Source organism: Macrobrachium nipponense, chromosome 26 (genome assembly GCF_015104395.2).
Source record: "Macrobrachium nipponense isolate FS-2020 chromosome 26, ASM1510439v2, whole genome shotgun sequence".
Classification (NCBI taxonomy): domain Eukaryota; kingdom Metazoa; phylum Arthropoda; class Malacostraca; order Decapoda; family Palaemonidae; genus Macrobrachium; species Macrobrachium nipponense.
In genome coordinates, this window is record NC_087215.1 from 14,448,070 (window position 1) to 14,463,056 (window position 14,987).

Consider the following 14,987-nt stretch of genomic DNA (forward strand, 5'->3'; position numbering starts at 1 on the left):
GTTACAGAAAAGGTGGTATTTATACCAAGAGGTCCATCCACAGGCAAGCCAATTTAGGTCATCCCCGCTGATAATCTTCCTTTAATCTTCTTAAGCGTTGTTGAATGAAAATCTTGTCGATCGTATCTGAAATCCATGCTCCTTTTGAGATGTTCATTACCTGCCTCTCTCTTTTATTAAGGCCAATCCATCAGTTGCTGCTATAAATTACACGTGACAAATTCCAGTTTATACTATGGTTATGTTCATTTATATGGTTGAAAATAGCTGAGTTCTGTTGTCCATACCTAACTGACCGTTTGTGCTGTATTTTAATCTTTGGGGAAGTGATTTACCTGTAAATCCGATGTAAGATTGGTGACAGTCCTGGAATGGGATTTGGGTAAACCCCAGTGTCCTTTATCAACGCACATATGAATAAGATAACCGAACGTAATCAGACACGGAAACCTTAGTTCATACGCATGTGCGTAAGTTGGTTGCTTCTATATGCGTTCTTAGTGCTACCATGAGGTGGGTTAAAGACTTTAGTAGTTATTTTGTCATGAACAACAAATTAAGTCGTCACACTTGTTTGTCTTACTATCTTCTATCACTGGAACAGCTGCCCTCGTCTGTCTGTGTGTGTGTGTGTGTGTGTGTGTGGTTCGCCTTTGTTCATCTTATACCCTTTTTGTGTATATGTATGTATGTATACACACACACACACACACACACACAAACACCCACACACACACACACACACACACACACACACATATATATATATATATATATATATATATATATATATATATATATATATACATACATACACCGACGTTGTCAGCCACATACCATTACAGTGTCTGCGACCAGCCACAATTGACTAGCTGCCAAGTAAAGCATATTTCTTTATTTCTCTGTTTATTTTCACTGGTATATTATAAATTATGTACCTCCTGGATTATAAAAGTAATGTAACATTTGTTAATTGACGTAAATCCTGAACAGTTCATTTACACGCACTTTCTTCCATTTCAGTAAGGGTTCAAAATAGTCATCATTATTTTATCGTCCCTCCGCACTCGGTATTTCTCATACGCCACCTGTCGCTGTCTTTATCGTGAGAACGAGCGATGGCCGCTATTAGAAGTGATCAGAATTTTGTTTTTGAAATTCGCCCCATCGTAAATTTCTCTCGCTCTCTCTCTCTCTCTCTCAGCTTTTTTTTTTCTTTATTAGTTTGGTTTTTACTCCATTCGCAGTAAATTTCAAAATGGCAGTACGTTCCCAGGTCACATCTGAGTCATTATTTTTTTTTTTTTTTCACCAACAGCAGAATTCACCTCCAAGACGATGTATCGGTTTGTAATGGCGGTCCCGTATCGTAATTCCTCAATTCGCACTCAATTATAAATATGTCTTAATATTTTTATTTGCATTTGTATGTTCAAATTTTATATTTTTAATTGCATTTGTATGTTCAAATTTTAATATTTTTATTTGCATTTGTAAGTTCAGATTTTAAATAATTGACTTAACTCGTTTAACCATCAGTGGGTCTGGACGTAATGTGGAAGTTGATCATCATGGTACGTTCAGTTGTTGCTGGCATTTAGCCTATCATACTGCGAAGATTTTGATAGACGTCGAAGCTTAAATTTTTCATTGCGCTTCATTGAAGACTCGATAAGAACGACGAAATGAGTAGGAACTGATTTCGGAGTCAGGCAACTTAATTACTTGATAGAATCTCTATTCAGTTTATGCTTACAAGGTGACACTAATACGTAAAACATTGGCTATCTGGAATTAATTGCAAAACAAGAGAGGATGTCAGAAAAGATAATAAATCTACCGCGTGAGTACATATTTTCATTCTCTCAGTAGGAATTTCATCTGTTATCCACAATGTATTAATCGTTTGTGGATTTGATTTAAAGACCAGCACTTTGCGTATGCATTATTATTATTATTTTTTTATTAGTTTCCAATTTCCTGTTCTGAATAATGTAACCAATTATTATTAGCATCCCATACTTTTAGCGTCATTTCTAGGTACCATGTAACTCAATTCTTCGTTGTAGTTTCATATCGGTGTAAAGGTCCTTCAAATATTCCCTACTTGATGTTTGTGTAATGATTTTTTTCCTTTGGTGGCATCAGCCATATACAGGGTGTAGGTGTAACGAAGGTCTTGAGTCAGATTATAACTACGTAGTGAGCAGATGTTATGCAAATCCCTTTTTCTAAGAACAATGATGTCACGCTCTGACTGTCAGTTTTGAGTTCACAGACCAGAAACTGACGTCACTGAAATTGATGTCTTTAAATGTGTGTGCTTGTATGATATATGTTGTGTGTGTGAGAGAGAGAGAGAGAGAGAGAGAGAGAAATCCACTTTCATTCATATACTCGAAGACTTTTCATTTCCCAGAAGATAAAACTGTTATCTTTAAAGTAGATTCAAATAAGAAAAAACATAAAAGAAAGGACATAACATTTCCCTCTCATCTCCTCTTAGTCTGAAGTCTCCATCGGATCCTTTGGGAGGATATCATCGGTGGAAGGATCCTAAGCGCCTATAGGACTCTCGAGAGTCGTGGCAGCCGAAGGATCTTTTTCCCAATCTCGGAGCGAACCGCCGCATTGAAATGCAACAAAGAAGAAGAAGAAGAAGAAGAGGAAATAGATTAAAGAATTCAACCGTCGAACGGTTACAAAAATGGGGACCGTTTCTATTACCGTCCCTCATTCTTAAACATTGATATGCTATTTGGTGGTGGAAAGTTTATTTTGCCACACCCCCCCCCCCCCCCCCATCTTTCTCTCTCTCTCTCTCTCTCTCTCTCTCTCTCTCTCTCTCTCTCTCTACACTGTGAGGGATTATTTTATCTCCGAAGTCCCCATCTGCGGTGAGAGACTTTTATGCAGTGATATAAAACCGAGTGGTTTTTGTTAAAGCTTAGTAAAGTTTTCAATTGAATGTCACTTTTAAGTTGTTGGATGCTTTAGAGCTTATATTTTACAGCTCAGCTTAATTAGTGTAGTATAAACCTACAACGCCAGTAGCTTCGTAATCCTAATATCTCACTATAGAATTTAATCATTAATCTCATACTATAGAATTTAATCCTAATATCTTATTATAGAATTTAATCGTAATATCTTAAAATAGAATTTAATCGTAATATCTTCCTATACAAATTAATTCAGATATCTTACTATATAATTGACTTTTTAATCCTAATATCTACCTAGAATTTTAATCCCAATATCTCACTATAGAATTTAATCCTAATATCCTACTATAGAATTTAGAGATGTAGAATTAGAGACATATAAAAAATTCCAGCATCAAGAAGTCGTGATATATATCCCAAAATAGAGACCCTAAACTAACCAAGGAAATTAAAGAAAATCGTTGACATAAGAGAAAAGCCTCCGCCTATATTATTATGGCCAGACGCTCGAGCCTTATGGCGCTGGAAGCTCTCGGTTTGTTTTACACTGGGAAGAAGAAGAAGAAGAAGAAGACCGAAAGAAAATTAAGAATATAAAGAAGGAGGAGGAGGAGGAGGAGAGGGGGTAAACGGGAAAAAAAGAATGGGGAAAAAGAGTCGATAATGAAGGCAGAGAGATAGAGAGAGAGAGAGAGATAGAGAGGAGAGGAGAGAGAAGGGGGCCGGGATGATAGGTCTTTCCTGTCTCCTTTAAACGGGTCTGGAGGGCGTTATTCAGTTTCCATAACCATTTCATTAGCATTGAGCTCTACCTTTGTGAGAAAGAGAGCCAGGGGGTCTCTGGGGCGGGGGGGGGGGGGGATTAGGTGTTTATAATGGAGGAAGGTTCCTAAGTCCTATTTCCTTGTGAAATAATGATTTTATAAACTACGTAATTACATGCTTCTAGATGTCCATGCTTGTATGTTTTTTTATGAATGAAAGCACTCGCACATACAGACAGAAAAAATATATTATAGATATATATATATATATATATATATATATATATATATATATATAAATATATATATATATATATATATGAAATTTCCGTTCCATTTGTATTGTAAGGAATCATAAGGATGAACATTTGTGTAGAAAGCTTCCAGTCGTTTCGTCATTTTGATTCCCGATCACAGGAGACTACACAACCAACAGCGAACCCCCCCCCACCCCCCCCCCCATCACACACCGTTTGATCCCACTTATGTGGATGCTGGTTTGACTTAATATACTTCCGAAAAATTGTGCCTTCTTCTTCAGCAGCCTATCGTCCTCCCTTTCTTTTCCGTCTGAAAACAGTTTTTGATTCCATTTACGCTCGGGTTTTTCTGACCTTTTCGCCTGAAACTTTGTTTCTCCGCCTTTCTCCCCTTCAGGCAGAACAGCATTTCATTTTCAGTTGCTTGCATCTTTTATTTGCATTTCACTAATGCGTTTAATTAACAAATAATAAAGAAAAGATAGGCCTAGCTTAGTACATTAAGTATTTTTTTTTATAAACTTAGAGGATAAAAATATAATATAAAAAGATATAACGATAAATCTATGATAATGCAGAAAAAGTCTTGAGGAAGAAACTGCAATAATAAGAGGAAGGGGAGGAGGAGGGAATCTCCCTCCTCCAGGTATAATGATTTTGTTAATCCGATTCTAGCAGCAGGTCCGTTTACACAAGAAAACAGACAGAAGAATGTCCCCATTCACATCTTGCCTTCAAAAACGGTGTGCTTTGGGAAAACTGACTTGCAAGGGCCTTCCAATGAAGACAAATGAGATTACAATTATTTTTTTTCTTTACATATATATTTTTGGGGGAAGCTGCGCCTCAACTGCAGAAGGACAAAATGGCCCCCCAGAGCTTACTTCGAAGGAGATGAAGACATTCGTCGGAAAACTTGCTGGAGATGGAGATTAGAGCTTTTGCCTGTGAAGTATTACTTCTAGTTCGTTTATATTATATTATATTATATTTTATGTATATATATATAATATATATATATATATATATATATATATATATATATATATATATACATATATATATATATATATATATATATAATATATATATATATATATATATATATTTATTTATATATTATATATATATATATATAATATATATTATATAGATATATATATATATATATATATTTATTTTACCTCACACATATGTAAGCATGTGCGTATGTATGTATCATGTGTATTTTTCTGCGTCTCTTGGTGTAACAATTTACCAAAATATCTGACTGTCATTTGCATATCCTCATATCTTGACAATTCCCGGGGATTCTGTGTCAGTCTCGACTCTTTTTCAAACACTCCTAACGTCTCAAATTTGCATTTTTATATTTATTTATTTATTTTTTATTTTATTTTATTTATTTATCATATACTTATTTTTTTTTTGGTTGGTTTTACAGAAATATCCCGCGTATTGTGTGAATATTGTTAATTGAAAATTGTAAATCCAGATTCGGGTTTCTCAAATTTCTGTTAAATTTTTCTCTCTGTTTCTGTTTTTTATTATTATTATTTCATTTATTTACATATTCATTGTACTCCCCAGCTTTCAATTATCTTCCATGATTACCTAAATTGTTAGTATATTATATTAACTTGGTAATGTATCTCTCTCTCTCTTCTCTCTCTCTCTCTCTCTGTCCACTGCCTCTTTCACCCAAGTTTCCAGACTCAAAGGCTTTACGTCACACAACTTCCTCTCAGAGCTGTGCGCAAGAGAGCCAACATAATCGAGAACCTTTTTAGACATCTTCCTCCTCCTCCTCCTCCTCCTCCTCCTCCTCCTCTCCTCCTCCCCTCCTCCTCCTCCTCCTCCTCCTCCTCCTCCTCCTCCTCCTCCTCCTCCTCCTCCAAGTTCTGATACTACCATAGTAGTACTACCACCGCTCTCGACGTAGCATCCTTTGGTGCCACAGAGTTCAGCATCTCCCGAGGATTTAGCGCCATTCTTTTCTCTCCAGTAATGGCTGTTTTATCCCCACCTCGGCAGCAGCATCTCTTTTGTGTAGAAGAGTTCCAGGATGATGGCGGCTCCGTGGACAAGTGTCAGTCGTTAGGACGGATGAAAACGCGAAAAGGTCATAAGGAGGAGGAGGCTCCCTATCTCGGGAGAAGGAAAGAGAAAACTGGGCGTTTTTCTGGGTGGGATGAATTGGTTTAGTAGGACGAATGGGTTTCGGGGTGAGACGAGTTGGATTGGAGGAAAGAGTTGGTTTGTGGGACGAATTGGCTTGAGGGACGAAATGGTTGGTGGGACGAATTGGGCTTGAGGACGAAAATGGTTGGTGGGACGAATGGCTGGTGAAGTGAATGGTTGTTGGGACGAATTGGCTTAAGGGACGAATTGACTGGAGGGACGAATTGGCTTGAGGGATGAAATAGTTGGTGGACAAATTGACTGGAGGAAAGAATTGGTTGTTGGGGACGAATTGGCTTAAGGGTACGAAATGGTTGATGGACGAACTGGTTGTTGGGATGAAATTGGCTTAAGGGATGAAATGGTTGTTGGGAAACAAATTGGTTGGAGGGATGAATTGGCCGGAGAGACGAATTAGTTGGCGGGACGAATTGGCTGGAGGGATGAAAATGATTGATGGGACGAGTTGGTTGGTGGGACGAATTGACTGGAGGGACGAATTGGTTGGTGGGACGAGTTATTGATGGGACAAATTGGCTGGAGGGACGAAGTGGTTGGTGGGACGAATTGGTTGGTGGGACAACTTGGTCGTTGTACTCGTTTTCTCTTTTTTCTAGAAGGAATTAGGTTTAATTATCTTATGTCCAGTTAATTGTGTCGAGAGGAATTAATCGTCGCGTTCTGGGGAAGGGCAGAGGGTCGCAATGTTCGTCTGTCCTTTATCTTGACAGAACGACATTTAAGGTAGTTAATGATTTTTTCTATGGGTAAACAAAAGCAGGGGACAACCATCCATGGTTGTTGGTCTCTTTAATAAATTCTTTGGGGAGTTACTTTGGAAGGCGAGAGTCCACAAAGTCCTTGTCATTTCCTTGGTTTTGTTGCTTGTTAGAAATCCAAGACTGGACCAAACACCAAATTGAATGAAACGATTTCCCTTAATTTGATTGATCTTTTTTCGTTTCTGGTTCTTCAAGTTTTATCTTATGGAAAAAGGTCTTGACCCGTTTCCCAGTTAATTAATAGCTGTTTAGACTCCTTGATCGAATGTATAATTAGCCATAGGTCACTTTTTCCTGCTGGAAGACCTTGCTCCCAAGCCATGTATACTAAGCTATTTTGACTCTCTCTCTCTCTCTCTCTCTCTCTCTCTCTCTCTCTCACTCTCATACAGAACTCCATACACACATACGTTTGTATGTATGTATGTATTGATGCAATACCATAAGAAATAATAGATAGAAAAAAAAACATACAATCATAGACACAGCCTTTGTCTCATTAAACTTTCCGAGACTTTGTTAAGTATGTTATATTATATATATATATATATATATATTATATATTATATTATATATATATATATATATACTATATATATATATATATATATATATATATATATATATATATATATATATATATATTGAGGTAGGAGGCTTAACGTGGCATACTTGACTATTTCCATACTCGAACAAACAACTTCAGGGCAAAAGAAGTTAAAAAATTTTCTAATAACCGTTTAAATCTCCTTTTGAGTTCCGTTGAGATACAGGGAGCGTTTGGAACGGGATAAAAAAAAAAAATTTAGTGGTTTGAAGAAGTTTGTTTCTTTAATTGCTCTTGAATTAGGAAAAATTGAGAAGTTGGAGATTGTCTACTTACAAAACTCTGAGGCCATTTGGAACTGATTGCTGAGATATTATACCAATTTCCCTGAGGCACAAAAGTTACGAAATTCTGACAAAACAGATGAGTTAAAAGCGTCTCTTGACTGGGTAAGTAAGATGATTGTATGTAACAGTTGACTGGATCGCAAGATGTTTGCACAGATGTACTTGTTGACAAATACACACTCCCGCAAAAGCAAACAAATTCATATATCAACAAGCGCAAACACCCTGGAGATTTCTCTCTCTCTCTCTCTCTCTCCTCTCTCTCTCTCTCTCTCTCTCTCTCTCTCTCTCTCTCTCAACCTTCGTTTTCATTTCAGTGGTATAGACTAATTCGAAACTTCAAGACGAAGAGATGTGAATGAAACGCCTCTTAAGTTTTAATTTCTCAAACGAGCGACTGAAGCCGAAGTCGCAGCTCAGGATCAGCGAGCCTTGAAAAGTTCCCTAAGGAGTCTTAGAGACTCCTTCGAAGACCTGGGGGGAGCTCCCACGCAATTCCTTCCTCGGGAAGAACAACTTCGGGCGTAATTTCGTGTCCGTAATTCTTGGTTATTACGCGTAATTCTCCTCCGTGTGAGTTCCAGAAAGACGATTATACTTGTGTGGTGTGTGTGTGTGTGTGTGTGTGTGTGTGTGTGTGTGTTTGTGTGGAAGATTGGGAGCGAGAAGAAAATGGGAAGGCTTTGAAGAAATTTGTTTACCTAATCGGTCGAGATTTCGGGGAATGACAAGAACCATATGAAAGGGATCTCTCTGAATTTGTATGTAGCAGTAAAATTATGTTATACCTTTTATACTTCCCCGGGGGAGTGTAGGCTTTTATTTTGGCGTACTTTACGCGAAAATTTGATGGTAGACTAGATATTATTGTTTCCCACCGTAATTACTGTATGCATGATTATTTTGTTCAATTTGATGTAATTCATCAAAAATGTGCTTTGACGGCATTTTTCTTTTAAATTATTACTTTTCTTATATAAGCTTCCTATTCTACGTACACTGACATCGTAAGACCTCGTAATATTTCCTCCCCCCCCCCCTCTCTCTCTCTCTCTCTCTCTCTCTCTCTCTCTCTCTCTCTCTCTCTCTCTCTCTCTCTCTCTCTACGAAGAAATAAATTACGATATGACAGCACAAAAGAAAATGCCGAAGAGGCTCTACCCAGATCTACACAATGACGGGAAAGAGGAAAAAATATACAAAAAAAGACAAAGTCTGCAACCTTTTGAAAAGAGGGAATTGCAGATATGGAGAAAAAATGTTACTACAAACATCCTAAGGTATGTCACAACTATGAAATATATGGTAAATGTGCATACTTAGATGGCTATGAGGATGATTGCAGAGATCTACATCCAAAATATGCAAAAACCTAAAAGAAGGAAAAGGATGTAAGTTCGACAAAAAAATGTAAATATATACACCCTGTAGCCATGAAAAATAATCAAATAAATAACCAATCAGCAATAAAATCCAAAATAAGAAAGAAACAAATAAAGAGAGGAATGAAGAATATCAGGTAAAAGAAAAAAGCAAGCCATCAACGAGATATGCAGAGGTGCCAGCAAAAAATTTCAATGCATCAGCTCCAAGATTCTACTCAAGAGATAATAACTGTTTTTATTATGCAAGGGGATATTGCAGATATGGAGAAAATTGCAGATTCAGACACAAAATAATAATTATGATGAAGGAAGAACAAATATTATGGAAAAGTTGGATTTTTGTTTTTTAATGTCAGAATTTTCTGGAAATGAAAAAAAAGAACAACATACCAGAACAGGAAAGAGACATGGAAAATCCTTATTATTACCAATAATAAATGAAGGAGAAACACGCAAACCATCATAGTGATGAATGCGCAGTTACCAGTAACTCAAAAAGAAAAAAATAGAGTACTTAAGAAGAACTAACCCAAATTGAAAAGAAAATAGATATAATGAATATAAGTGAAACCTGGTATCCCAAGAGACTGGGAATGATGATCAAATAAAAGGGTTTTTCAAACTTATAGATCAGATAGAAAAAATAGGAATCAAGGGGGAACCGCAATATATGGGAAAGACAAAAAAACAAGGAAAAATATATGGAGAAATATAGTAACTCAGAAATGTGAAACAATAGCGGTAGAATTTGAATCTGAAAAATTAATGAACATAGTAATATATAGACCGTCCTAATACTAAAGAGTTTGACTTAATAATAGAAAAATTGGATGATATATGTAGAAATCACAAGGACTGGACTATTCTCCTATCTGGAGACTTCAACTTTCCTTTCGTAGACTGGAAAGAACGAATAGGAGATTGGGTGGATGTAACTTATACATATAAAAAAGAGAGTAATAGTAGTGCAGAAGATAAGAGGCAATTCGAAAAGCTATTAGATATGCTACTAGAATACAACATTCAACAATTAAATCACCTGCCACAAGAAAGGAAAATACTTTAGACCTAGTATTTGTGAACGAGATGAATTATGTTAAAGAAATAATAGTTTATAATGCGAGTATTTCAGACCATAATGTCATAGAATTAACAGTCCATTCCAAAGCAAGTGAAAAACAGAGATAAGCAAGAAATGAAAAAGTGGCAAAACAGAAAATAAAAAAGAAGGATATGGAAAATACAACTTCTACAGTAAAAATTATAAAATGGTCAGAAATAAAATGAAGAATTAAACAAAGATTGGGATAATATTTTCGTAAGTGATGACATAAAGGTAAATACGGAGATATTATATAAAATATTAGAGAAAATAGTGGATAAATATATACGAAGAAGAAAAGTAAACATCAGTCATGCATACCAAGAGACAGAAGGATCTTGTTCCAGAAAATCAGAAAGTGGAAAAAAAGGTGCTAGAAAAAAAACAAAAAAAAAAAAAATGCATGGGAAGTTATAGAACTAAAAAGTAAGATAGAAAATGCAGAACAAAAGATTATACAATCAAAAGAAAATGAAAAACGGGACTTGGAAGAAAAAACCCTATAAAATATCAAGCAAAATCCCAAACTATTATACTCATATGCGAAGAAGATGAATAAAAGAAGAATAGAAATAGGCCCTCTGAGAATTGAAGGGAGATTAACGAATGAAAAAAAGGAAAAATTTGCAAAAACATACTGGCAGAACGATAAATAAGAGAGAATTCACCCCTAGAATAGATAATGAAGATAATGATATAGAAGTAAGGGATGAAAATAGTGAATATTTAGCTGAACATAGATATTAATGAAGCTGATATTGTGCAGGCTATTAATGAAATTAAAAATGGAGCTGCTGCAGGGCCTGATGGAATTCCTGCTATTTTGTTAAAGAAAGTAGTTCATTCTATCGCAAAGCCACTTGCAATATTATTAAGACAAAGTGTAAATACAGGCAAGATTTATGATGAGCCCAATTAGCATATATTACCCCTACTTTCAAAAGTGGATCAAGACTAGAGGCAAGTAATTATAGGCCTGTGAGTCTAACATCACTATTATGAAAGTGTATGAAAGGGTAATGAAGAAAAATATTATGAAACATTTAATAAAAAATAATTTGTTTAATAAAGGACAACATGGTTTTGTACCCGGAAAAGTACACAAACCCAACTGTTAGTCCACCGTGAGAACATATTCAAAAATATGAAAAGCGGAAATGAAACAGATGTGGTTTATGTAGACTTTGCAAAAGCTTTTGATAAAGTAGACCATAATATATTAGCGAAGAAAATTAGAAAACACAAATATCGTGGATAAAGTAGGAAGATGGTTAAAAGAATTTTTACACAACAGAAAACAGATAGTTATTGCAAACGACGAGAAATCGGATGAAGCCAAGGTAATATCCGGTGTGCCGCAAGGTACGGTGTTAGCTGCAATATTGTTTGTTATTATGATTGAAGACATAGACAATAATGTTAAGGATTCGGTAGTGAGTAGTTTTCGCAGATGACACAAGAATAAGTAGAGAAATTACTTGTGATGAAGATAGGAACGCTCTACAAAGAGACCTTAACAAAGTATATGATTGGCAGAGGTAAATAGGATGGTATTTAACTCTGATAAATTTGAATCAATAAATTATGGAGACAGAGAAAGAAAGCTATATGCATATAAGGACCTAATAATGAGACAATCACAAATAAGGAAGCAGTTAAAGACCTTGGTGTGATGATGAATAGGAACATGTTATGCAATGATCAAATAGCAACTCTGTTGGCAAAATGTAAAGCAAAAATGGGAATGTTGTTACGGCACTTCAAACAAGAAAGCTGAACACATGATTATGCTTTATAAAACATATGTTCGTAGTCCAGTTGAATATTGCAATATGATATGGTACCCACACTATCAAAAGGATATTGCACAAATAGAGAGTGTACAAAGGTCCTTTACAGCTAGAATAGAAGAAGTTAAAGACCTTGACTACTGGGAAAGACTACAATCTTTAAAATTATATAGTCTAGAAAGGAGAAGAGAACGCTACATGATAATTCAGGCATGGAAACAGATAGAAGGAATAGCAGAAAATATCATGGAACTAAAAAATATCAGAAAGAGCAAGCAGAGGTAGATTAATAGTGCCCAAAACTATACCAGGAAAAATAGGAAAGCACAGGACATTAATCCACTACGCACCACCATCGATAATGGCAGCGTCTATTTCAGTGCGTTGCCAGCTCATTGAGGAATATATCAGGAGTGGAGCGTAGATGTGTTTAAGAATAAGCTCGACAAATATCTAAACTGCATCCCAGACCATCCAAGATTGGAAGATGCAAAATATACCGGAAGATGTACTAGCAACTCTCTGGTAGACATTAGAGGTGCCTCACACTGAGGGACCTGGGGCAACCCGAACAAGATGTAAGTCTGTAAGGTCTGTAAGGTCCATATTACTTTTTTTAAGTCTCATGAAAACCCTGATTTTCAACGAGAAAATCTGAATTCCTGCTTGATGACTCATCCATGAAGCCTCCGTCAGTGCTTGGTAACTGACTGGGGCCCCAGGTCGAATTTTATGTGGTCCTGATGAGTTTCCGATTTTGAAATAACGCGGCTATTAATTAAGTTTTTTTTATTTTTTTTTCGTGATATATCCGACCATTAGTACCATTCTTTATTTAGATTAGTATGCCCACAAGGTATCTAGAGACTGGAAGGAAAGCATGGTTAAAGGGAATGTTTACTGTTTGCATTTTATTATTGACGTCATTAGATTACGGTTTGTTATATCTAGAAATGTCATTGAGGTCCTGATTCCTCCTCTGTCCGCTGGTTCGAATCCACGAGAGGACGAAATTTGTTATTAAATAAAAAAAAATTCCCCTTGTGTCACATATGCGAAAGTAAATGAATTCCGAGGTAGAGCAGATGATATTAAAGGACACGTGATAAAAATTCATATATATATATATATATATATATATATATATATATATATATATATATATATATATATATACTATATATATATATATATATATATATATATATATATATAGTATGCATATAAACGAAACAAAACTTGATAAGATTTCACTGATATTGTTTTGAGATTTAATAATGACAGTACACTACTAAGGCAGTGTCTGAAATAAAATGAACAGCAACACTCATAGAGCAATGTGGTCTTCATTTCATTCACTTTCCCATGTTCAGGTCTCAAGCAATCGCGAACTCTCTCTCTCTCTCTCTCTCTCTCTCTCTCTCTCTCTCTCTCTCTCTCAAGTTCTTCGTTTAATTCACTTTCTCGTGTCCCCTTCATCTGGTCATCTGCCAATGAATCCCTGAGGGGAAAGTTAACGTCAGTTATATGATTATGTTCCTCTGTGTATTTCATCCTTTGTGTTCCGTCCTCCTCTGGTTTAATATTCGTCTTAGTTGATCTTTACCCCCCACATTAGTTTAACATTTTTATTAGCACAATCTTTTCCATATATCCAAGTAGCTTGTCTAGTCATTTCTAAAACAACTTTGTTTCTCTATAAATACAATTTACGCTCAGCAACCAATCATATTCAAATGCACGTAAACTGCTGCGTATTTGAAGTTCGTTTTTATTATCCCCTGAGAGGAATATTCTACAAAAACCGAGTTATGAAAGTAATTATTAATATCTGACGTTTACTTATCCTTTTTCTTTTTTGGTTTTCATAATTATTGTCAAACATTTTGATTTCCTTCTGTGCCTTTTTGGTATTCTTCGTCTTCTTCGTTTTAGACGGTGGATTTAGAATCACAAAACAGTTTTTAATTAAGAGTTTTTTTGACACCTGCTGAACGAACATGAGTCCTTTGCAAAAGGCAAAAATTACTGAACAAAGAAAAAATAAAGCTTGATTTTTCTTTTGAGTGGTACAAGGGTCGCTGGGAATATCTCTCTCTCTCTCTCTCTCTCTCTCTCTCTCTCTCTCTCTCGTATGGGCAAGGGACTGAATGGGTTCTCATTCTTGTTACGACAGATGTACATCAGCTGTGTTTTGATATGTGAGACAACGAGGCCATCTATCTGGCCTCTCTCTCTCTTCTCTCTCTCTCTCTCTCTCTCTCACTCTCTGTCCACTGCGCCGTATTCAGGAGACATGCATTCATATGTGGACATTGTAGAGCTACGTGTCTCTTTTCTCTCTGTAGAGCCTCAAATTATTTTCACTTAGATGCGCCATATTTTTTCTGGCGTTTGCGCATGCGTGGTTGAGGTTGGTGTCAGGGTGTGGGTGTTTGTTTGTGTGTGCGTGTGTCGCTGCTTCCATTTAAAATATACACATGAAATTCAACCTACTTTTGTGCAATGAGATTTCTTTATGATACGAAATAGTGGATGATCTCCTATAGTGTCTTTAGATATTCAAACAAAACCCTGACTCCATGGTATGCACTGTAAAAGATGTAATTATTAATTTTAATTGAAAATGTCATTTGGTAAAGAGAACAAACGCCTAGAACAGGAGTAAGGTATCTCAAAAACTTCAGTAACAGAGTCCAGAGGTCCACACAAAGGTTCTTTTAACTTCAATGCTTTACCATACTTCGGTCTAATGTGCACGTGTCGGGTATAACCCCCTCCACCAAAATTCAAAACTATAGTAAGAAAAAATAAATAAAGTTCATTAAAAGTCCATATGGCATTCTGTACATAATAGGTGTCGCAGGTCAGTAACTGGATTGTA